The 22862-nt window shown below is 43.4% G+C and overlaps 1 long non-coding RNA gene across 14 annotated transcripts in view; it reads right to left on the reverse strand.

Moving 5' to 3' along the window:
• Positions 1 to 22862, reverse strand: part of LOC129785307 (uncharacterized) — a 229966-nt gene that overhangs the window by 179537 nt on the left and 27567 nt on the right. For 13 of the 14 annotated variants that reach the window (XR_008749185.1, XR_008749182.1, XR_008749181.1 and 10 more), the window contains exon 2: positions 1141 to 1336. This is a non-coding gene — a long non-coding RNA (uncharacterized LOC129785307). Of the gene's footprint in view, positions 1 to 1140; positions 1337 to 3944; positions 4108 to 22862 lie in introns of those variants that run through there. The other variant, XR_008749177.1, reaches the window with a different exon arrangement.

Below are 22862 nucleotides of genomic sequence, written 5' to 3' on the forward strand. Positions count from 1 at the left end.
GGGGGAAAAAACAGCAAGAGCATAGCTGAGGAGCAGATTACGATGCCCTCAGGAGCCATCATGACATTACCGCTCAGGAAAACACGCCTGCCCTGCCCTGCCCTGCCCAGCCCAGCCCTGCCCATTGTGCAGCCACTCTCTGAGGCGCTGCCAGGCCTGCCCGCCCTGGGCCCCGCTCCCCCAGCCGCCCCCTCCCCTGCCCTGCTGCCCCCCCCGGCTGCCTGCCTTCTCCCCACTGCGCCTCCGCTCTGTCTGCCTCCCGCTCTCAGCCTCCACTCTCCTGAGAGAGGCAGTACATCAATATCTTATTTTTCAACAGACAGAAATAACATGGTACGAACTCCAGATGAAACCATAAAAGAGTCTGTTAGTAACCTGAGGTTGTGGTGCCAATCTTACAGTTTTCAGGTTTGAGTCCCTTATTAGAGGGAAGATATTATGGCTGGAATTTGAGGCAAAACACTAGGGAAAGATATTGGAAAACTCAGACAAAAACCCTTGATAAAACAATTAAAATTTGCCACACAGAGGAATTAATCGTGTCCAGAACAGTTCCTGGAAAGCAGCACTGTGAGACACTTCATACAAAGTACTACAAGAAAACAGTCCCAAGTCAGGGAGGCACAAAGCAGCGAAGGCTGGAGTCTGCAGAAAATGGCACATTAAAATGGCCCGCTGTGTGGGAAACGATACAGGGGAGGGGATGTGCTGCAGTGGGGCACAGGGAAAGCCAGATGCCAGCAGCAGCAGCGCCAGCTCCAGGGTCCTCCTGGCACCAAGCACTGCTGCTGTGGTCAGTGTTTCCCTCTCAGCCAGGAGAGGAAAAAGAGGGTTAGTAGCCGCCCATCCAGCAACGGTGCACAAGCCAGCGTGGGGCCAACCCCAGTGGTATTAGGAAAAGAAAAGCCAGGAGCAATAAGGAAACTAAAAAGCTAAATCTCTAAAGGTGGCACTATGGACTTCTAGCGAGTGCATGCAGGACACTCATCAGAGGGGCAGGAGAAGAAATGCCAAAGATGTGGGAAGCTTTGAGAAGTGGGGAAGCTTCCAGCAGAGCAGGACTGAAGGAGCTGATGCAGCCCCTCATCCTTACATACAGGTGTTTAGATACAGGTGTAAAAAGAGAACATTTCGCATTACCTACAGATAGATGTGTTTGGCTAACGCCAAATGTGTTCCTGTGCTGTATGTGTCTACTGGGTCCCTTTCATTCACACTGAGGACTCCCTTTGGGGTCTCTCTCCTGCAATGCTGTTTGGATTGTGCAGCATTTCATGGGAAAATGCAATTTCTTGACAGCGTAGAGGTCCAGGGTCTGCACAGGTGCTGGTTGAACCTGAAGAAAAGAAGGATAAAAGTATAATCAGAGCATCAAGAAACTTTGAGAAGAGTGTATTGCTGTGGAAAAGCTAAATGAAACATTAATTTAAAGTAGTAAGAGAAAGATGTATAAAAAGTCCTGATAGCCTGGTGACACCAAGCTTCAGAAGAAACAGGAGTAATTTAAACAGATGCTGGACCTGACAGGAAGCACTGATGTCTGTGGATGCTCCTAAAGAGAGGATGAAGTCCCTCTCTTGAAACTATATTGTCAAAACAGGGACCCACAGCCTACAACCAATGAGACCAGCTCAGCCAGGGTGCCCAGGAAGGGTGCATGGGGTAGCACCCTGCTCAGCCCCACATTCACACAGCCCTGCAGAGGCAGCACCTTGAAATGTGTTACAATGGAGGGCTGAGCATTTCATCAGTTTCCACCAGGAAAAAGGAGAAGGTCCTCAGATGTGGGTGTTCTTTCTAGGAACGCCAGGCCAAAGAAGGAGTGTGGTGAGGCAGCCGACTCGTGGACAAGATACAATCAGAACTTGTTAACTCACCGCTGTGGGTGCTGGTGGTGCCTCCAGGGAGACCACACAGCAGCACAGAGCACCCAGAAGACTAATTGAACAATGTTAATTATTAGGTGGTTTAAGATATATTTGAATTTCTTTATTGTGCTCATGTTGTTTGTTGCAGTTATTTTTGGCTGAAGAAGTGGTAACTTGCAGGAACTTTGAAAAGAGCTGTTTGTAAAGGACTGTTGTGTCACTCAGGGTTGGGCTGACACGTGGCTAAGCCACCTCGGTCTGCCCCCCAAGCCCCTCCAGTGCCTGCCAGCATCAGATAGAAACCTGCCCCTGGTACATTTTCTTGCAAAAGGACATCACAAAATAAACAAGACCTGTGTCTCAATTGATAGGAGATAGATTTCTGCTAGAATCTACAATATTTGAAAAATAATTTGTTTTGTTAATGAAAGCTTGCACCAGGATCGCAACCCTCCCAAATACCAGAATCTAACTATGGACTTAGAGGTCTCGATTTTAGCTGGCCCAAGACTTTATGAGCTGGAAATCTGCTCAGAAACATCACCTTCGTAAATGTGGATCGATTTATGTTTCTGCACCCAGACCTGGTTAATGTTGTGGGTTTGCGTACAGGAGCTGAAGAACAAGGCGTGATTTAGTATAATGGTATAACCAGTATAACCACATCAAAGGCAGTAGAAAGACACTCATTTCCAGTGGAGAGTGCATTCATGTGACTGCTGTTTGCCTGAGATTGTGAGATTATATGAACATTGAAATTTAAAGCGAAAGGGAGTGTAAATTAAGTGGACTGAAGCAAAGGAAAATGCTTGCAATGAACCTTTGTGAAGCCAACACACAGAGGAGTTTTGTTCCAAACTATCTTGACTCTTTAAACCATTTCTCCCAACTGTTTCACCCACATTTCAGGTCACCTGTATCAAGCTTTGAACACCAAGACCCAAGGATCCGCTCTGCAGAGAGTTAATTCCTGGCAGCCAAATTCATTTTCGGTGCAAGTCTCCAGACATTAGGGATGTTATCCTCAGAGATTAATTTGGCCACCGGCATCCGCATTCAGCCCTGGATGAGCAGGAACAACTTCCTTGACTTGCAGGGCTGATTTGTGCCAGGTCTGAATTTGGCCCTGTGTCTTTCTCTTTGTTCCATGTATAGTTAAATAGACAAGATGAAAAAGCCATGACTAATTAGACTGTTAAATTAAACTGCTTTAAATTTATTTTATGTGATGCATAAAGTTCATAAAAAGAGGTACCCAGAGTAGTATCAGTGACCTTTCTCCAGGAGCTGCAGTCCACCCGGATGCTTTTTTGAACCAATTGGCTGAAAACTCCTGGATTTCTTAACACCTTTTATTCCCTCTCTGCCACTTTCAAACCTGAAGGATTTATTTTTATCAGTCCCTCACCCACATAATGACTTTAAAATTCCTTAGGTTCATACCTTAAAATATAGCTGGGAATTAGAAGTAATACCAATTAACAAGTCAAGGCTCAAAGGCACTGATGGAGTTAGCTTGCACTTCTCCCTGGAAAACTGTCATAAGTATATATAAGAATCTGCACACCTCAGGATTTCTGTTCAGAGCACCCTGTCTGTTCAGAAGCACCTTCTCCATGGTATCTGCAGCCCCACCACCACCGCGGTGCCTAGGCACTAGACAGTCCTGAGCCAAAAGGGGTAGTGGCAAACCTGCACTGCCCTGCAAGTGCCTTCCCCAGCAGCTGCCTCCCTCCGAGCTCCGGACTAGCAGCAGATCCCAGCACTTGTGTTTAGACAGGCTTGGCTGGCATGCCTGCGTTTAGACCTGTGGGTCTGTCCTCACCACACCAAAAAGGCAGTTTATATGCTCCAGGCATCAGCTGATTCCTGGATCTGAAAACCTGGAATTTCAAGACGGACAAACCCCCCTTATTTGATATGCAGACATTCCTCCCACTCCCATTTACTAGGCACACAGATAAAAGGCAATTTGGCTAGACCTTGTGAGCCTCTGCTCCAGGATTTGGCACATTAAAGAGGCCAGAGTTTAGTTCCCAGGTCTGTCGGTGGCTTCAGGCAAGTTATTTCACTTACCCCAATTCAGTTTCCTCCTCAGTGGCAAAGTGGTGCTTGCAATATCAAATAGTACGTTTTCCCTCTGGCCACCAAGCACTCTTTGTTTTTCTGGAAATCTTGCTTTTGCCCTTTGGGATCCCTCACCGGGTGGGGTATGGGCAGCTACAGAGACACAGGTGGCATCCAGGCACCTGGGGAGATAGGCTGTCTTGGGAAATGTGGCAAGTGAACAAGTTTTTTCTCTTGTTATCAAGAGCTCTCTGCATCCTCTTACTATTACCACCAATTATGCTGCTAAAATGACCATCCCTGTTTCATACTTGTTAGAAGTGATACTGGTTATTCATCTCCCAATTCCAGGTTCAGGCTTTCTTCCTATACACCGTCATCATCCCCTGAGCACCAGCAGCTAACCCAGTCCGGGTCACATTCTGCCTGCACGTACCTCCTGCAAGAGCTGCTGGTAGCAAAATTTGGACCCCTCTGATCCCAGCCCTGAAAGGGAATGTCCTTGAAACCCCCTCGTACCCTCTGAGACCCTGAGCGAGGCAGGACAGGATTGTGGCTTTGTGGTGCTTGGATGAGGCACTTTCTCTTTCCATGTGAGGAAGACAACAGGGAAGGGTAGATGGCTTTTTGCGAGCCTAAAATTGTATATTGTGGCTGTGGCATCCCCTGCTCCTGCTGATGCTGCACTTCCCTACTTTGTACTCCTTTATTTGGGAAGGATGTGTTTTCAGCAAAGGTGTGAATATCACTCCCTTCACAGCTAATCCTGACACGCCAGCGGCCCACAAGAACACTGTATTGCTAAGCAACACTTGGCAAAATCCATGCCAGGTTGTGTCGGTCCCTTTTGATGTTTCACAGAAGTATTGTCATTTCCATCTCTGGCATTGTTTCCAGGATTTTGGGTGTCAGTGTTCCTGAAAACCATCACAGAAAGGATGTTTATTGAACTGTCAGAGGGTGAATGATTGACACTAGGCACAAGTACTTTTCATGTTCAGGTTTTGGCATGCCACAATTGGATTATTTCCTGATAAATGCCATCCAATTCTACCAGATGGACCACTGAGAGATATGCCAACCTGTGTGAGAAATGGAGTAGATGCTCAGTGCCACTTATTGGTAGATGTGTGCTTCTCCAGTCTATCCTTTTGTGTAGCTGCAGGGTATTTCACTGAAGCAGTGACTTTTGTGATGCTCATAATTAGAAGAGCAAGGCAGTTTTCATTGTGGAGAAGGGCAGATTTCAATGCTCAAATTTGATTTCATTCACCTTAGTGTGGAAGTAGAATACCTGTTCCTCTCCTCTTAGATTTAATGTGTTCTCTGTGACTTGAGCATTAAAGAGCCATGAATTTTGAAAGTCAGGTATTTCTCATATATAAATAATTTCAATAAACCAATCCTCTGCCTTCCTGTTCATCTTTTCCTAATGGCTCATTTACAGATCCAAATGCAATACAAGGATAGTGAGGCAGGTAAAACCTCTAAGAGTGAATGCATTATACATACCATCTAAAGTTTATTAAACAGCTGAATTCATTTCATTGACACTCAGCTGGAGAGCAGACAGTTATCTGCAGTCTCAGGATGATGGAGGGGCAAGTGGCAGTGTGAGGGGACAATGCAAACTGTGGACAGATGTCAGCAGGGGCGTAGGTTGTGGCTGTCAAATTGCCCCTGGAGCTATTGAGGGTATATAGTGAAGAGGGATTAAATAGGAAGAGCTTTTTCATTGACACAGGTGCCTACGCTTGGCAGAGGGGAGAAGGCCAGAACCATCTCATGCACCCTCACACAGGTACTGGGGGAGGAATTGCCAAGGGGCGCGGGAGCTTTGCTTTAGTTTAGTTTGGCTTTCCTGAGTGTCAGGAGGGAGGGAGTTGCCTTTTTCTGTTTGTTAGGGGTGACACAGGAGAAAATGCCTAATCCTGGAGGATGGAAAGTTGCAGGTCCATGAAAACATGATTTTTCTGTCTGAACTGACCCACTAGCGAGACAAAAGAAACGTTGTTATCTCTTCCTGTAGTCCTTGGCACTTTAATATATACATAAAAAGCAGGGCCTTTGTACTATAGCTAATGAGCAGAAGTGAATAATGTGGTATAATTAGCTTCCCTTTCTCAGCCTGCTCTCTCAGATATCTCAACACACTTCTGACAACAGCATGGTACAAGTGGTGACTGGTGCCTACATCTTAGATTTACCATCACTTCATTGTTCTGCGCTAACACATTTTTCATCTTTGCCATTATGAGGGCCTCTCTGCCGTACTTTTTTCTGCATTTTAGCCGTTGGCTTAGTCACTGCCAGCTAAAATGAAACATAGCTCAAACAGAGGCTTCAGGGTAGAGAGGCTGTTATTGCACTATCCTCTCTCCAGAGACCTGCGGTCAAACCCTTGGGTGCACACATGCACATGCACGCACACATGCACAACACCCCTAAAAATGTGTCTGATTGACAGCTCAGCCCTGCGATCACCTAAAAATAACAAGTAGAAAAACGTACAGTCCTTTTTGAATGGCCTTGATTAACTAAGGCCTTGATCTTGCAACGGTTTCTGCATCAGCCGATTTCTGTGTCTCACCAGGGCTCTGGGACCTCAGAGCTGCTGACTTCCAGAGTTCACAAAACACTGAGAAAAAGAAATGTATACAAAATAATATAGCTTTGTGCGATCTCCTACTATTCCAGAGGAAAACTCAGAATAATAGCCTTTTTTGTTTTGCTGTCCTTACAAAAGGGAGTTGAGAGGCAAACTGATTACACAGAACTTTACAAATCAGACAATTCAAAAAATCCTGCTCCCAAAAAACAGCCTGTAAAATTATGTTACTGGGGTTACTTCCAGGAAAGTAACTCCAATTTTTATTGCAGATTTGTTAGTAAGCTTATAAATCAATGCACAACCAACCCTGTTTAAAAACCTGTTATGCAGAGATGCAGTGAAACGAAATGCACGCAGGTAATACCACGGGTCTTGAGAACTTCAGAATTTCCTTAAAGTAATAACTTTAATTCAGTTCTTTCTGGCATAAACTTCTTCATCCCATTATGTCAAAAACTGTATTATCCATCCATTTGTCTGTCAGAACGATTCCCCCTGGGCACATATACCACTGGTTCTTCTATTCTAAAGCTCCCCATTACATCCTGCTATCAAGAGTCACAATTTTCAGTGAAAGTCTCTTGTGACTTTTGACAATGTTTTACAGTGAACTAGACCAGGAAGCTCAGAGTTAAAGGAAATCTTCCATTCTGGCCATGAATATGTAACAGGCATTACACTGTGCAGTATACCAAAAATGTAAGGTTCATTAAGTCTTTCAAAGGCAAGAACTTCCATGTAGCTTTGAATGAACCTGTCTTTGTGATGGCATTAGCAAATTGTATTTTGGGGCAGGAGATTTTAATACTACACATTAAGGAACAAATTTGTTTAAATGCTCTATAGCTATGCGTGGATGCAGATGATCCAGGAATAAATAAAAAGTGAATAGTCGTCCAACTTTATATGTAAATTGTCTTTGGCTTATATACATAAGAATGCTCTTTGCTACTAAATTCCTTCATATTAACAAGCAGGAGTATAACTAATATATAAAATAAAGTCATTCTCTTTAATGAGAATGCTAAATATTTTAAAGAAATGCACAGCTATGAAATATTGTCAAGGGCATTTTTATACTTAAGTTTAAGAACACTTATGACTTAACTGTTGAATAATTTAACATATTCAGCCTTGAAGTACTATTTATGTATGTTTTTTAATGTTCATACTTATGTTGGCTTTTCTTTGCTCAGGATTTAGGATCTTTGATTTCTGTTTATAAAATTTACATCTTTAATCTCCCAGCACTGTGCATTTCCCTATTTGACTCCTGCAACAATATAGGCAAAAAACGGTTAGAGGAAAAAGGAGCTAAAAGCCTCATGCAGCTTGGAACAGGGACTGTGTGGATTGTAGCAAACATAAGGACAGATTTTAAGGAAATGAGCTCCAAGTAGAAAACCTCGATAAACATGAGCCACCTGTACAGCTCAAAAGGAGGATTTGCAAATGAGTTTACGAGCTTTCTCTGAGAGGCAAAGAAAGCCCAACAAGCACCCTGGCACACCATGGGAACCCTGGCTTCTACTACATAGGTCCTTTCAGGGAGCCCTGTGCCCAGGCACACATGTGCAGGGGGCCGAGGGGGAAATTCCCTGTGCAGCACCTGTGTGGGTAGTGGGACACAGCTGGGGCTGGGGGGAAATGCCGCTTGGCGCTCCTTAACCCTGCCAAGAGCCAGGGCCTGCCTAAGCACAGAGCCACCACCACATGCGCTGGGGCAGGGACAGTGATCCCAAGAGCATTTTGCAATCGTTGGCTTGAAGGCTAACCTGCCCTCATGTCCAGAATGTTCAGGGCCATTTGGATGATTACCACAGGCAAAAGTTTTGCTGAGTGATGAAACAGAGGCCGAACTCTCCCTGCGATCATCATATTGCATGAAATTCGCTCTGGGATAAACAAAAACATTGACCAAAACTGTTTACAGCATACCTTGTCACCTTTCATTATGGTCTTTGGCAACATGCTGATGTTTCATGACACAGCAGATGTAACTTGACATGTCATACACTGAACAGCGACTTTCAGGAATTTCTAAGACACATTTCTTTCAAAAAGCAGTGTCTCAACCAGACAGTTGGTCCATGAGTGCATTTAAAACTGAGGCTTAAAAAAACGGGCTGAGATGCAAAGAGCATTGCACGCAAAATATTTGGTCTGACTTTCTGTCTGTATTTTATGTGCTACAAGCCATCGACAGGGAGATGGACAGATCATCTAGCACGATGAACGAGCTGCTGCCAAGCTGATGTTACTGTATAACTATGGGCCCCTCAGTACCCATTCTGCCTCTGATAGTCATCACTTGCCAGTGTCCAAATGGATTATATATATATGGCATATTTATGGTATAAAGGAAGATGAATCTGAATATCTGCAAACCTTGGGCTCACAGGATGATGCATTTGGAAGGGAAAGCAAGCTTTTCAAGGGAAAAAAAAATTAGTAGGATTTTAACAGAGGGAATTAGAACCTAACACCTCTTCGCATCAGGCTGCACTACCACACATCAAGAGATCACTTAGCTGGAGAGACAGAAGGAGAGAATTAGGATTAAGAGTAAGATCCACCACATATTTTAGCACAGGGATGTCTTTCAAGCTGGAAATTGCACATGGCGGTTCCTGGCACAACAAGCAGAGTAACTTCTTTAGCGCTGCTGTTTATCAAGACAAACGAATTGGCAGAAGTAGTCACAGGGATCTGGTCCCATGAGGTTCATACAGTCAGATTGTGGCTGAGCAGGACACCCTCAAGAGAGGAGAACTGGGTGTCCAGCCTGTCCTGCAAGAGACACCCCACTGGATCATCCCACTGAGCAAAAGTGGCTGCTGGGGCACATCAGCCTTTCCTGGTGAGCACTTTGAGTGGATGCTTTCTTGGCCATGGGTACCTTTTGCCTGGGAGAGGCAAAACAGAGGAACATGGAAAACGAGAAGAACTGTGACATACAGAATGATGTAGGATGAAGACAAGAAAACTATGCCCTTGCTGCACTGGACCAGATCCTGCAGCAGTGGTGATGGGATCTCAACACTGAGCCCATTTGCACAGACTCAGCATCACTGAAATGTAAGTATTGCCCCCACCGGGGTCTTTAACTCAGCAGTGCTGTCAGCATGGTCTGTGCATCCCGAGCAGGAGACACCTAATTTGCTCAGAATAACCACTTGCACTCATTCTGCCTTTGCTTTCCAACAGACCTGAACAGGAGGCAATTTTGTTCCATAAAAGCAACGTTACATGAAAATATGTAAATAAAGAGAGAACTGGAGAGCGAAAATACTTGTCATCTTCCTTAACCTAAGCAACTCGGCGCATGTCCTTGGGATATCGGCAAAGGGGTCCAGAAATTTCAACAGGAAGTCAAAGTTTACAACAGGAATTCAAGTCGAAATGAATGCCGCAGCTGTAATACACAAACTCACAACCTTCCCAGGCCTTACTCCTTTAAAAAACACCAAAACCTCTGGATCTCATAGCTTGAAGGAGCTCTTTTCCAAGAGTGCCTCCTGTAAAGCTTTATTTCCTTTTGAAGTCTGCTTTCTACTTTACTCTATTATTTTCCTAAGAATATATTTAGGTAGGAACTGGCCTTTACATCCACAGGCAGCCGTGGCTATCAGTCAATCTATCAGTAAACCACTCATGAAGTTCACTAGACAAAGGGTTAGTGCAGCTAGTACCACAATAATGTAGAAACAGAAATATTACAAAGTAAAGGCTTATAAAATAATAAAAATTCTACTTAGTTCAGATACCTCCCAGTGCCTTTGGCAAAATACCTTAAGCATTCCACATAAGGCGGGCATTGTCTTTATAAGATGGCACCTCATAAAATGGTATTAAATATCACCAACGGGGCTTCATATTTCATCCAGCAGGGTTTAGGCCAGACATGTTCTATATCACACATTATTAGAATGACATCTGCTTTGCAAGTTGTGTACCCAGGAGCATACCTTGATAACTCATTTCAGCACTCATTCTCGAGGCTTCTGTGGCTTCGTAATACCTAATATGTTTAACTCATTTTGAACAGAAGTCTAAAGCCTGTCGTGGCCCTCTGGCCAAAACTGTAGCTGTCAGGCAACGGAGCCAGCTATCAAACATTACTCATTTATCATTAGTGGTGATGCAGCTGTACAGAGAAATGTACCCACTGAAGTGAAGGGCTGTCAATTGTTCCCTGTATAATACTCCTCAACAGGGCATTTCTCCATGGATGTATAGCTAGTGCACTTCACTACTTCCCCATAGCACAGAATTTATAGTAGCAAGGAAATGGAGAACATATTTTCATTTAAATGGGTCTGCCACAAGATGAATAAAGCAATCATCAATAGAATCTATAAGCAGAGAGATAGGCAATGCGCTGTTTATAAACATTACACATAGGCATGTGTACGTATAAGCATGTGTGTGCGTGTGTGCACATATACACATGAAGTGCTTATAAATAAACTCTCTAGATCTGTATCAGTATTTAAAAATTGGCGCATGTTCAGTACTAAAGGCTCCGCTTCCTCTTTGCTCACCATTTCCATAAGAAGGCTGGAATGTGCAATTTAGGCTTCAAATTTCCATGTCTGTTCTGCTTACAAAACTCAAACACACGCTACCTTGAACTTCACTATCCTCAACTCTGCTCCCTAGAGAGGAAAACAGCCAGATTAAATCTATATGAGAGATCTCCTGACTGCAGACACTACTGCCTTTATTCACAAAGGCAAAGCACAGCAATGGTCCGGGAAAGCACCACAGTTAAGATAGTATCTTCAAGCTCCTTTGAACCACTGCTGCATGCAAATATTTGTACACATGCATTATGAAGAAAGTGTGGCGCAAGTCCCTGAATTTTTATTTGTCTGTGTTCAAGCGATATACAGAGGAGGGAGACAGACTCTGGTGGCAAAGAGCAGAGTGCTGGATTCTGCATCTGCCTTTCCGCTCACTAAGCAGGGTTTCTCCTCTGAAGCCCACTAAGGCCAAAGGGAATTTGCTCATTGCTTTCAAGGCATTCACACAATTACAAAAATGTCAAGAGTAGGTACTTAAAATCAGGAACCCAAATCCATCTCCAGCAAACAACTGCAACATACCTCTCGCTCACATGTTAAATTCTGATCTTAGTCCACCTATGCCCAAGTTTCTGGAAAACAGAGGTGGTCATGGTATTCTGTGACTAGGGGATGGTTTCAGCCTTTCGAGTGAGGAGGAACTACAACCATCAGCCCTCTGAGTCATGCAGGATGACCAACGTGACTTTGAGCTGATATTATGCAAAACCCTAATTTTATACCCAAATTGCTAGACATCCAAGACTCACCCCAAACAAGTTTGTTGAAAAATCACGTGAACTTTCCCCAAAGAACTTCAAGAAAGCTTTTTATCCAACATGGTGCAACTAAAGGACTGTAACAAAACCACAGTCAGAGGGACTTTTGCTCTTCCTTTTGGTCAGTGCAAAGTGGCCGTGAATTCTGCCATGGATAATACCACGTTGTTAACAGAACAGCAACTAAACAACGTTTTATATTATTACATATTTCTGGAACACTTCCACTGTAGGTATAGAAACCCAGTGACCAAAACACAGCTGCACTTCAGTTCTGTCCCATTTTAAACACAGCTGCTAGCACCGACATGGTTCTCATCCAGAAGATGAATAATAGGGAAAGAGAGGAAGAATGCAGCCCTGAAAGTTGCAAACATGGGACTGCTTCTGGGGAAAAGCTCTTTTCCACCAGAACAAGCCAGCAGTAGACATAAGCAAACTGAGAGTTGCCTGAGGCATCAGTCTCTTGAAGAGATGCCACTGAGAAGGGGAGTGGAAGTCCCACAGCCTACTTTGTGTATGCTGAGGATCTTCTTTTTCCTCCTCTTTCCCATTTCTGAATACTACTTACATGCCATGGTGTAGGGACTATGCACCATCTCTCCCTTCTACTCCAAGGACCAAGCCAGGAGGCTTTGCATTACTTTAGAAATACAAGGACATTTTGTGCCTAGCTGAAAATTAATGTGGCAGAAAGGAAGATGATGAATGACAAAGTTTCCCTGGCAGATGTAGGTTATAAAAAAAGATCATGATGTGGTAAAATAAGTCTAACCAATAGGGTTTGCCAGAAATGCAGTGAAACGGGCTTCCAGTGAAAAACTGACGCCATCAAATTCATAAAAGAAAAAAACAAACAAACAAACAAACAAACCAAACCACCCAACACCCTGAATCCTAGCAAGCAAGAAGCAAATTGGGGCACAGTGGGATACTAAGGAAAGTGGAAACACCCACTTTTGTTTGTAAGATTTCTCTCCTTTGTAGCCTGTGGTCTCTGAGGGAAAGGACCCGGCAACGCACTGGCAGAGTGCAGAACTGAAGAGCAGTGCTGTGGGAGTCAGGCAGTTGCACCCTGCCGGCAAACTGGGCTGGGGCTCACCGCGCTCCATGGAGCAGGACCATAGCTGCCAAGGCTCCCTCTTTGACCTGATCTGATCTTATCTGCACTTCCAGGTGCCTTTGGAGCCTGATGTTCTCATATTACCACAGGTCTACACCTACTGCTTTAGCCCACAAGAAACTTAGATACATTTGCGTTCATTCTATAGCTTCCTTCTTTAATGTAGGTATGAGCAGAAGAGCATTGCAAGGAGGTGGTAAATGGTGATGTCATTAGCTGCATTTTATTTCTGAAACAGCAAAACTCATCCTTTGAACATGGCCACTCCTTTCTTTTTTTAGCCAAACCTGGACGGAATCCATCTTTCCAAGTCAGAAGGGATATACATGACTGCTAAAATCCCAGGAGCCTCTCCTTAGAAGAGCCACAAGGGTTTGCAAACAAGTCACACAAAACACCCTCTTTATCCATTCCCCCAGGGCTAAGCAAGCTCCTTCAGCAACACTCCCAGTTGCTTCGTGCTCAGATGGTAGCAAGGCCTGAGCAGAGGCTTTTAAAAATATATTACAACTAGACCATTCAAGAAAATTCTTGACTTTTTAAATATAATTTTTGTAATATTACATGCTAGGAGAAATTATAGGTTCATTTATGACTAGCAAGTTAAGCAGAGGCTGGAGAAGCAAACTGTCAGCCCATGCTGGAAACAGCCATGGCTGAGCTCTGTGTGTTAAATTGTATGCCAGACACAGAGGTCAGAGGACTGCTCCTGGAAGAGCAACATCTCTCACACAGATGTGCCCCTTCCTCAGCTACTGAAAGCTAATTTCTCCATCATCTCCTGGAAGTCAAATCAGGTATGGCTGAGGGGCTTTTTGGTGAAATACTCTAGTGTGCATGGATGGAGGGGCAGGAACAGGCCAGGCTCCTGCTCCTTGTTTCCCTTGATTAGGAAGACACCTGTGCTGAACCTCAAAAGAGGAGAAAGGAGCCCTGCATAATGTCCTCCTACAGGGTGTCCGGGAGTATTATGCTCCTTCCTAATTCTCCCAAGCAAAAGGCTTATCACCCTTGCTGCTCACACAAGAATGGCTGTATCTCAGCTCAGTTATCTTGCCTTATTGCTTTTGTTCAGGTCCAAGCGCAGCACCATGCCCTGCAGCATTAGGCCTTATGTTGTCCTCTCAGTCACTTTTTCCACCATGCTGTAAGCAACAATACCTATGAACCAGTGTGAGCATGCAGCTATGCTCATCATCTGTGTGCGCTCTGACTCATAACGTGATTAAAGCACTGTCTGGACAGGGAAGAGCTGAATTCAGACTGCTTTGGGTGACTAAAATGAGCCTGATCTGATTATTGCATGATGACTTTTTAGGGTCACTTTATCTCCTGTAGGAGACTTAACCTTCCTATTATTGTTCTATCTCCTTGTAATCCCACTGCACCACAAGTCCCCTCTGTTCCCTGACCCAGGTGTCTTCCTCTCTTTCGACTGCACTCAGAATCACCTGCTCCCATTCCCCACTGTACCACCACCACTTTGCTTCGTAAAGTCTCCTCGAAACCCCAGCATCACTACTGACATGCCACAGGAAGGAAAGCATTTAGTGTCTTTGTGCAGAGATACTGGGAAACTAGTAACAATAGCCGTTTGGTAGCTGGCAGCCTCAGGGACTGGCCATGAAGCGGCCAAGCAGAGGGGCAGCAGGAGGGCTGGGGACCATGCTGTGCTCACGCTGCCCCATCTCTGCAGAAACCGCCTCCTGCACTGAGTTTCTGTGTGAACCTCGCTGTCTGCTGAGTGGGGTCAGTGTTCATTTAAAACATGCCTCAGTGCACTGTTGTTTCCCACAGCTCTTCAAGGTTTGCGTTATGATACAGTTGGTGAGTCATGCACAGATTAGTCATGGAGGAGATTTATTCTTGTCTATAGAAAGTCCGGCATGAGTAAGGACAATGTGAGTTTGGCACCAGCTTGTTTCAGTTCTGGCCAGTGCCAAAGGTGAGTTATGTCTCATATCCAGTGCAGCTCAGACTGGGGAGGCAGGTAGGGCCACACATCCATTTTAATGCCTTTCTGCTGAGACCAAAACTTCAGCACAGCCAATGCAGAAAGTATAGAATGGCACCAACTCACCCCACAGGTTTCTCCACAGGCCAAGTGCTAAAGAGACTTCCACTGGTTATTAACCTTCACCAGACCCAGCCACCAGTGTGTGAAAGGCTCCAAGCCCTAGTGAATCCTCCAAGTCTCTCACCAAAGTTTACTGGTAAGTTGGAGGCGATCTTGGCTTCATCAAGGCTGGTAGCAAAATGCTCACACAAAGCTAGGGGTTTACTCCACAGTGATCAAATTATGCAGGAATCTAATTTCCCCGTATATCTACCAGTCCAAGAGCACCAACTCTCTAAATCACTCCTGGAAATTTTTTAACTGCAAAAATTGCTTTTTTTCATTTCATAGGGACAACATGATGTCCAGCAATAACAACACATTTTTGACTGGGAAACTGTCTGTCATCCAACTGCCATAATGTTAACTTTCAGCTAATTTTTCTTTGATGAGTTTACACAGTGAGTGTAAAATTGTACCTGCTGACTGTGGCAGTAGTCACAGATCTGCAGGACACTTAGTCAGAACTTGGGCTTCTGAAATGAGAAAATGTTTTCATTCATATTTTAAAATTCCATTCATTAACAGGTGTATATGGTTTGACTTCTTCAAAGTATGCTGCAGACATAGCCTAATAAATCTCCATGACACCTCACTGCATCTCCATTTTATAGATGTGGTGATTCGAATATATCCAAGTGAAATGACTTGCCCAAGGCTAATGAAGGAATCAATGTCAGAGACAGGATTAAAAGTAGAAAAATTCCTGGCCCCCAGTCTCATAACCTAACTGTGATCTGCATTTCACCGTATGAAAACAGGAAAGGGAAACACATCTATTTTGAATACTGTAAAAAGTAGTTCATAGCAGATGGGCAGCCTGATGTTTTAAAATTGCTTTACTTTGTCATAAAATATCAATAATACACAGGATGTGGTTCTTGTCCAAGAGTATACCAAGGTGTGAGCAGCACAAAATGTGTCACTGGTAGCTTTTAGAGCAGCAGAGGTTGTGCTAAAAGAATAAAAAAGCAGAGTCTTTGAGATGTCTCTCCTGCCCTGTTCCTTAAAACCAATTTCTTCCTGTGTGCTACACAGTTGGTAAAAGCCGCTTTGAAGCTGATGAATACCTGTTCAGTAATGAATCTGTAACAAGACACCTATTGTCACATCTCAGAGGCAGAACAAGAGGTCTGTAATGCCCATTTCTCAAACAAGCGGGTAGAGCCTGCTGACATTTTTTGGTGGGTCTACCCACCTCTTTCTTAGATGCTAACACAGAGCTAGGCAGCATCTTCTCAGTTGCCAAGACATAACAGAAAGACAATGCACCTGTCTGTGTAGAATAATTTAAAAAAAAAAAAAAAAAGAAGGTACACTTGTGTCATTAAATATTGATGAGTAAGATTCATTGACTGAGTTGGAGACAGTAGGATATGGCTTGAAACAAAACCCCATGAGGGCCACACCCCCTAGTATGCCCAGGGCCATCCCTTTAAAGGTAGGACAATTATAATTAATTGAGCAATCTGACAGAAAGCATACATCCATACACTGGAGCAGAAAGTGACACTGTGCACAGAGCCATCCAGGACACTTGAAGGGTTAATACTGGTTCACTAGACCAAGGACAGTAAATTCTGCCTGTGGCTACCACCAGTCTATTGTATTATTATTGCAGGCTTTAGAAACAGCTTTTAATTTTAACCCTTTCCAGCCCTTTCTACTATCTTCTCTTAAAATAATTGGCACTGAATAACACTGTGTGAAATTTTCCTAGTCATACCTTCCAATAATTTCTTTTCACTTTCAGTATTTACAATACTGTACAGGGAAAAAAAATACGCAAAGAACCTGGGCACCCTTTACCTATCAGTTTTAACTCTTCAAGACCAGAAATGTTGCCACAAAACTAGGCCACTTTCATTTTGTGGTGATCGGTCCTGATTACTTGCTGCAAGGATCACAGAAGAATCCCATCCGCTACTTACTGGAAACTGTACTGTGAGTATTCAGAGTTTTGACAAACATGTAGACTGAATATAGGTAACACCGTACTCCTTTCAGTCTTCCAGATATCTACATTCATTCACTTAACCACATTTTTAAGATGACATATTGGGACTTGTTCATGCCTGTAAGAGCTGACAAATCAAACACAAAAGAACCATTGGTTACCTATAATGCAAAAATCTCATTATCGGTAACATTTTCAGCAATATGCTGAGCATATCATCAGCCCATAGGCAGGCTAAAGAGAAACAGCCAGAGGAGAAAGGATTGCATAAAGGAGAGCAGGGGACAGGAGAGGACTGACTCAGTGACCCAGGAGGTCCTTTCCAATCCTATATTTCTATGTTCATATTGAAGCTGATGGGAGACATTTCCACCGATATCAAAGGGCTTTTATGTGGCCCCAGTTTCATTTCTTTTCAATATATAGATGCAAGAGTAATGTCATGCATGATTTTCATGAGACATGCTAATATACAATCAGTTCTGGGAGCAGCAGAATGAACCCAGGTAGATAAATTGTTCATCCCCAAATGCTAAACATGCCAAGATCTGAAAAATATATCTTCTCATATCTAAAGTGCCAATAAGTCCAGCAGTGTCACAATTGGATTTCCAGTCATCATTAGCCATAATCAATTATGCCAAATAAATTGTCCCGTTATCTGCTCACACTTTTTACAAGCTACAGGGACAAGGTGAACAAATGTTTTTTATCTGGCTCACCGCAAGGCTGGTCTGCATTTCCAGCAAGAGGAAGGGGTGCCCCAGTGTTAGCATCCCAGCATGAAACCTGTAGCTTTATGTGGAAGGTTATTTAATGTATACAGGACATTGCTTGTTAGAGAAATGAGCCACAAAATGCTCTAGAAAGAAGTGTAGCAGCCTAATATTGTTGTAATATTGATGGTCACAGAAACAGGAATGAGAAGGTAGAACTGGGCAGCTGTATAATTACACTGTGTTTTCTTTTCCTCTGTTGTTTTGGTTTTGGTTGGGTTTTTTTTTTTTTACTGAGCAGGCTGAATGCCTGCTCAGTAGAGTGACTCCAATATGTTATCTAATGGCTTCATCTTTACTTGTGAGATTCCCCATCTGTGGCCAGACTGTGCCACTGCCTCATTCAGCTGAGCAAGAGAGCAACCATTCATTTGCTCGCTCAGATCTTAGGAGACAGGTCTTGCTCTAGAGCAACAAAAAATGAGCTGCTCCTTAGTCAGGTCTGAACCTTTGCACTTAAGCCAGCCTTTGATGAAACTTTCCTCTGGATTTCAATGCTGCTTTTTATAGCTGGGCAATCTGCTCATTTTCTCTGGCTCTGTCCCTTTTTTTGTTCTTTACACTGGTATCATTCTGATCTATGTGGTGGCCTCAACATTTCCTCTTGAGCTTTCTGCATCAGCCTTGTTTTCAAAGCCAAATAACTCTAGCAATGATTTCTAATCTGCAGTTGCTGTGGAAGGATAGATGTTCACACAGAATCAGCCCATTTTGCTACTTTTTTCACCTGTAATACAGTAGCTGCTTCTGCCATTTGGATGCTTCTTTACCTCCTTTCCTTTTCCATCTTTTTTCTTCTCATAATTTATCGTAAAACTTTAGGTGATTTATAAACATGGAAAACAGCATCACATCCAGTTTAGTTCTCCTCAAGCAGAGTCATTTCCTCCTATTGGGTACATGGTACCTCTAATGAGGGTGCTCCATGGAAGGATTTGGCCACCAGAAGCACTGGTACAGCCACTCTGACTCCTCAGGCATGGTGGGTCTTTCTCGTGACCAGGACAGTGAAATGTCACCATACTAGGAGAAAAGAGATGGTCAAGATGCTGAAGATACCCTGACATACATTCAGAGGTCTGAGTGCTTCATGGCTGTATCTGGATCTTCATACCACATAGCATACCCAAAAGGTGCACACGCGTACCCTGTGGGTATCATCTCCATAGAAATGACGGGGAAAACACAGGGAAAGAGAAGGGAGAGAGACTGAGGCACATCTTGATTTCTGTCCATTAAGCAGGAGGAATGCATCTAGGAAGAGCAGACTCAAGAATGGGGAAGCATCACTGATTTATCTCCTCATTGTAAGGCAACGGTAAGATGGTTTCATCAGTTGTCTTCCACTTCATTCAGCTGCCAGCTTCAAGTTTAAGGCCATGGCCTGAAACACAGCCCTTGGGGTCTTGCTATAGCCTCACTGATGACATCTGAACAACCACAGGATTTTCCTGCTGTGATTTCACATCTGACAGGCTAGCAACATAGCAGCTAGTTTTGAGGATAAGGGCTTAGTCCTCGCTCCAAAGCCATGCTCTGCAGACACCTAAGAGTAATCCCAAGTGCCTGGGTGTGCCTCAAAATGAGTGATGCAAGGACAACAGCAAATGCAGCAGACAACTTGTGCATGTTGCAATGTTCAGTATCCAAAGAAGTGCCTTGCATGAGGACCAATGGAGTGTCTGCATGTCTGAAGCCCCTCACATTCCCAAGGTAGCCTGGATCCACAACTGGAGCAGGTCTATTGGAATCACATTGAAGCACAGTTCCCAGGTAGCCTGTATTTGGGTGCCCGTCAGTTCATACAGATCTGCAGAATTGCTTCGGTTGACTTCGTGATTATCTCATCAGTGGTCACATGCCACAGAGGAAAACAGTCATGGTTCACAAGCGTCATCTTCTACAAATGGAGTGAGAAGCATGGGAACGGCAAAGCTGAACTGATTTGTTGTGGCAAGATATACAGATGACTGTCATATACAAATTTAGCATGCTCGCTTTTTATTTGATTTTTAGCAGGTCTCTCCACAATAAATATAAGAGCAGAATGCATCAACAAAGCACCTGGCACTTACAGTTTATCTTGGTGACGGAAAATTTGGTTGATGAATTGAAGTTCAAAAAGTGGCAAATGTTCAACATAGGGCTAAATAACCTTTTGTTGCTGGTTTTAATATTTATTTTTTTAGCTCAGCTTCTTTTAGCCTTCAAATTTCTTGTCTTGAAGTTGCTTTGTTCCATCAGCTGCTGGGAGGGGGGAAAAAAGCCTGCCCAAATTGTTCCTTATATATTTTCACTGACTGAGTTTCTTACCACCAGGGCAAGAATTAAATGGAGAACTTTTGCATGTCACATTGCTGCTTGTTTTCTCTTTCACTTCAGTGGGACAGAGCCTGTGAGATAGACCTTCCTGATTGCAAAATGCTAATTTTTAACCTATTACTATTACCAATACTGAAAGAGTGTAAGGGTGCATGCACAGCAGCAGAATGAGGTAGCTCAGAGGAAATACCAGTCAAAGTAGGCTACATTCATAAAGCATAGAAGTAAAAAAACCTGTTTTACAGAAGGGGAAATTGAGGCACAGAATGTTATGGTGATTTGTGTCCAGGAGCTCATAGGAAGAGTATAACAGGAGAGCAAGTGCAAGCCAGATCCCATGGCTCCTAATCTTGTGCCTTAGCAACGAGACCACTCTTCCTATACAGAAGGCTCAGAGAGAAGAAGGGACAACTGTCTAGTAGGGAATTCCTTGTTGGATTAAGCACTTTGCTTGTTTTCCTCCTCTCACCCCTTTCCTCCTTCAAAGCAAGGAGGATGAGGAGGGGGGCAAATGGTGAAACAGTGCCCAACCCCCCCACTCTTCAAGCACACTCCACAGCCAGCAGGGTCTCAGGGCTCCCCAGCAACCCCCAAATGCCTGCGCCCCTCAGCCAGGGAGGAGGGATATGATTTGTAATTGCAATATTTTCATTACCGTCTCTTAGTTCTTTGCACACTAATGTCAAGAGCTTTGTCTTTGTAGTGTTATTGGCATTTTTCATCATATTCATGAAGTGTGGGTCAATTTTCTTCAAAAGGCTCACTTCGCCAACTTGCCACAAAGACAGACAGTAATAAATTCTACTAGTGCACAGCGAAGGCTTCGTAGCTGCAAGCAACAATAAAAAGCAATGAGCTGGGTGTCACTAAGTAACTCCAGTTTACACTGCATTTTCTTCTTTTATTGAAAACTCAGAATATGAATTTATTAATGAATACACAGGCCTACTTTGAAGGGCTGGGGGGGGGGGGGGGAGGGGGTCCGAGTCAATTTATTTGGTATTCACACAGTGTGTGCCTACATTGTATTGTTTCATCATTTTATGGCCAGGCACAGCTTGTTAGGCTGTGGCCCTCCAGAAAAAAGCAGGCTCATATAGCAACACCTTGACGTAGATGTACAGCTGCTTTCACTGTGGCTGTCTCACCTTTAGCCCCGTCTGTCTACTGCCGGCTTTCATTTTCCGCATTCATACATCAATAAGCTTTGCATGCTGACACCTAATTTTGCAGGCTACTTTGGTTATGGAGGCCATGTTTTGCATATCACTACCCACCCCCTTCTGACATCTACTGCCTTTAAAGAGGGAGAGAATAGAGAGAGCACGAAAGAGGGATTCTTTTCTTCTCAGCCTAATCAGAGATTTCTTTATATTTGTCAAAAGCAGATCTGCCAAATCAACTTTAATTGATTCTTCCACAGTTCTCGTGTATGATTTTTGAAGGACTGGGCTTGTGTTCCAAGACATAGTGTTGTGTTTCAAACAAATATGAGGTTTCTACAGCAAATCAAATTTGGATGCCAATTAGTTAGCATTTTCCATTCCAATTAAATTTGAGACCTTTCTGATTTTGAAAGACTTCTGTGTCTATGCATCCATGTATGCATGTATGTATGTGCACCTATCTTTATATTTTATAGACACAGAAAGATATATACATATAAAATATTTAATGTGCCCTTGGTGGTCTAATAAGCAGGGAGGGGTTATAGCTACCCATGTAAATATACATTTTGGAGGATTTTTTTTTTTTACCTTGTTTATTTCACAAGGGCTTACCAGCCCATTCTAACCTGTTATGTGGCACCACAAAGGTTTTTACTTCTCAGTCAGGTGGCTAATGTCATTATATCGTTGACAACTCATAAAATGTTATAATCTAATAGGGCTTTCCTTCCCCACATACACATAGTGAAAGCTCATTGTGGCAAAGAAAGGATTAGGGGCAAAAAGCAAGATTAATGGTTAAAAAAATGGAAGCAGGCTGAGTCCACATAGAATACTGTATCTTAAAAACAAATACAATTTGTATATTAAAATGTGTCTTGATCTTACTAGATTTACTCTAAATAAAGCCAGTGTACAATACAGGGCATTTCCTACTGGATAGTGCATATTTCAGCAAAGTCTACATATTTGTTTTGAATCAATCTTTAAATAAATTCCTCCTGACTAAAAATCAGTTTTTAGGTAGACTTGTACTACAGAGACTAAGACTGAGTCCTACTACAATGATGGGAAGGAAACAAAAGCTTGCTTAGATTAGCTAGAACTATCATGTATGAGCATAGTCAATCATAAAGCAGTCATAGACAATATCCACACTGCAGAGAAGAAACCTTCCTGGCACCCATGAACCTGATTGCCACACAGGGTGCAAAACACCTGCCAATAAGTTTTTTCTTCTTGGGGCCCCAAAAGGACAGACCTCAGGACAGACAGACAACCCAGCTCCAGCTGACGTCAGGAGCAGGCAAAGCCATTCCCATTCTCTTCCAAGGACTCAAAACCACCATGGTGAGGAATTCACCCTCAGCAAAACTCAGGTGGAAACAAGCACACACTTGTGTTTCTTTGGAAAAGAGATAAATCAGTTTCTTCCTTTTATAAAACATAAATAAAGAAACAAAGACCTGAGCTTGAAAAGGTGAGAAAATCCAGGCACACTTCGCCAGC

This window comes from Falco peregrinus, chromosome 11, assembly GCF_023634155.1.
Source record: "Falco peregrinus isolate bFalPer1 chromosome 11, bFalPer1.pri, whole genome shotgun sequence".
Taxonomy (NCBI): Eukaryota; Metazoa; Chordata; class Aves; order Falconiformes; family Falconidae; genus Falco; species Falco peregrinus.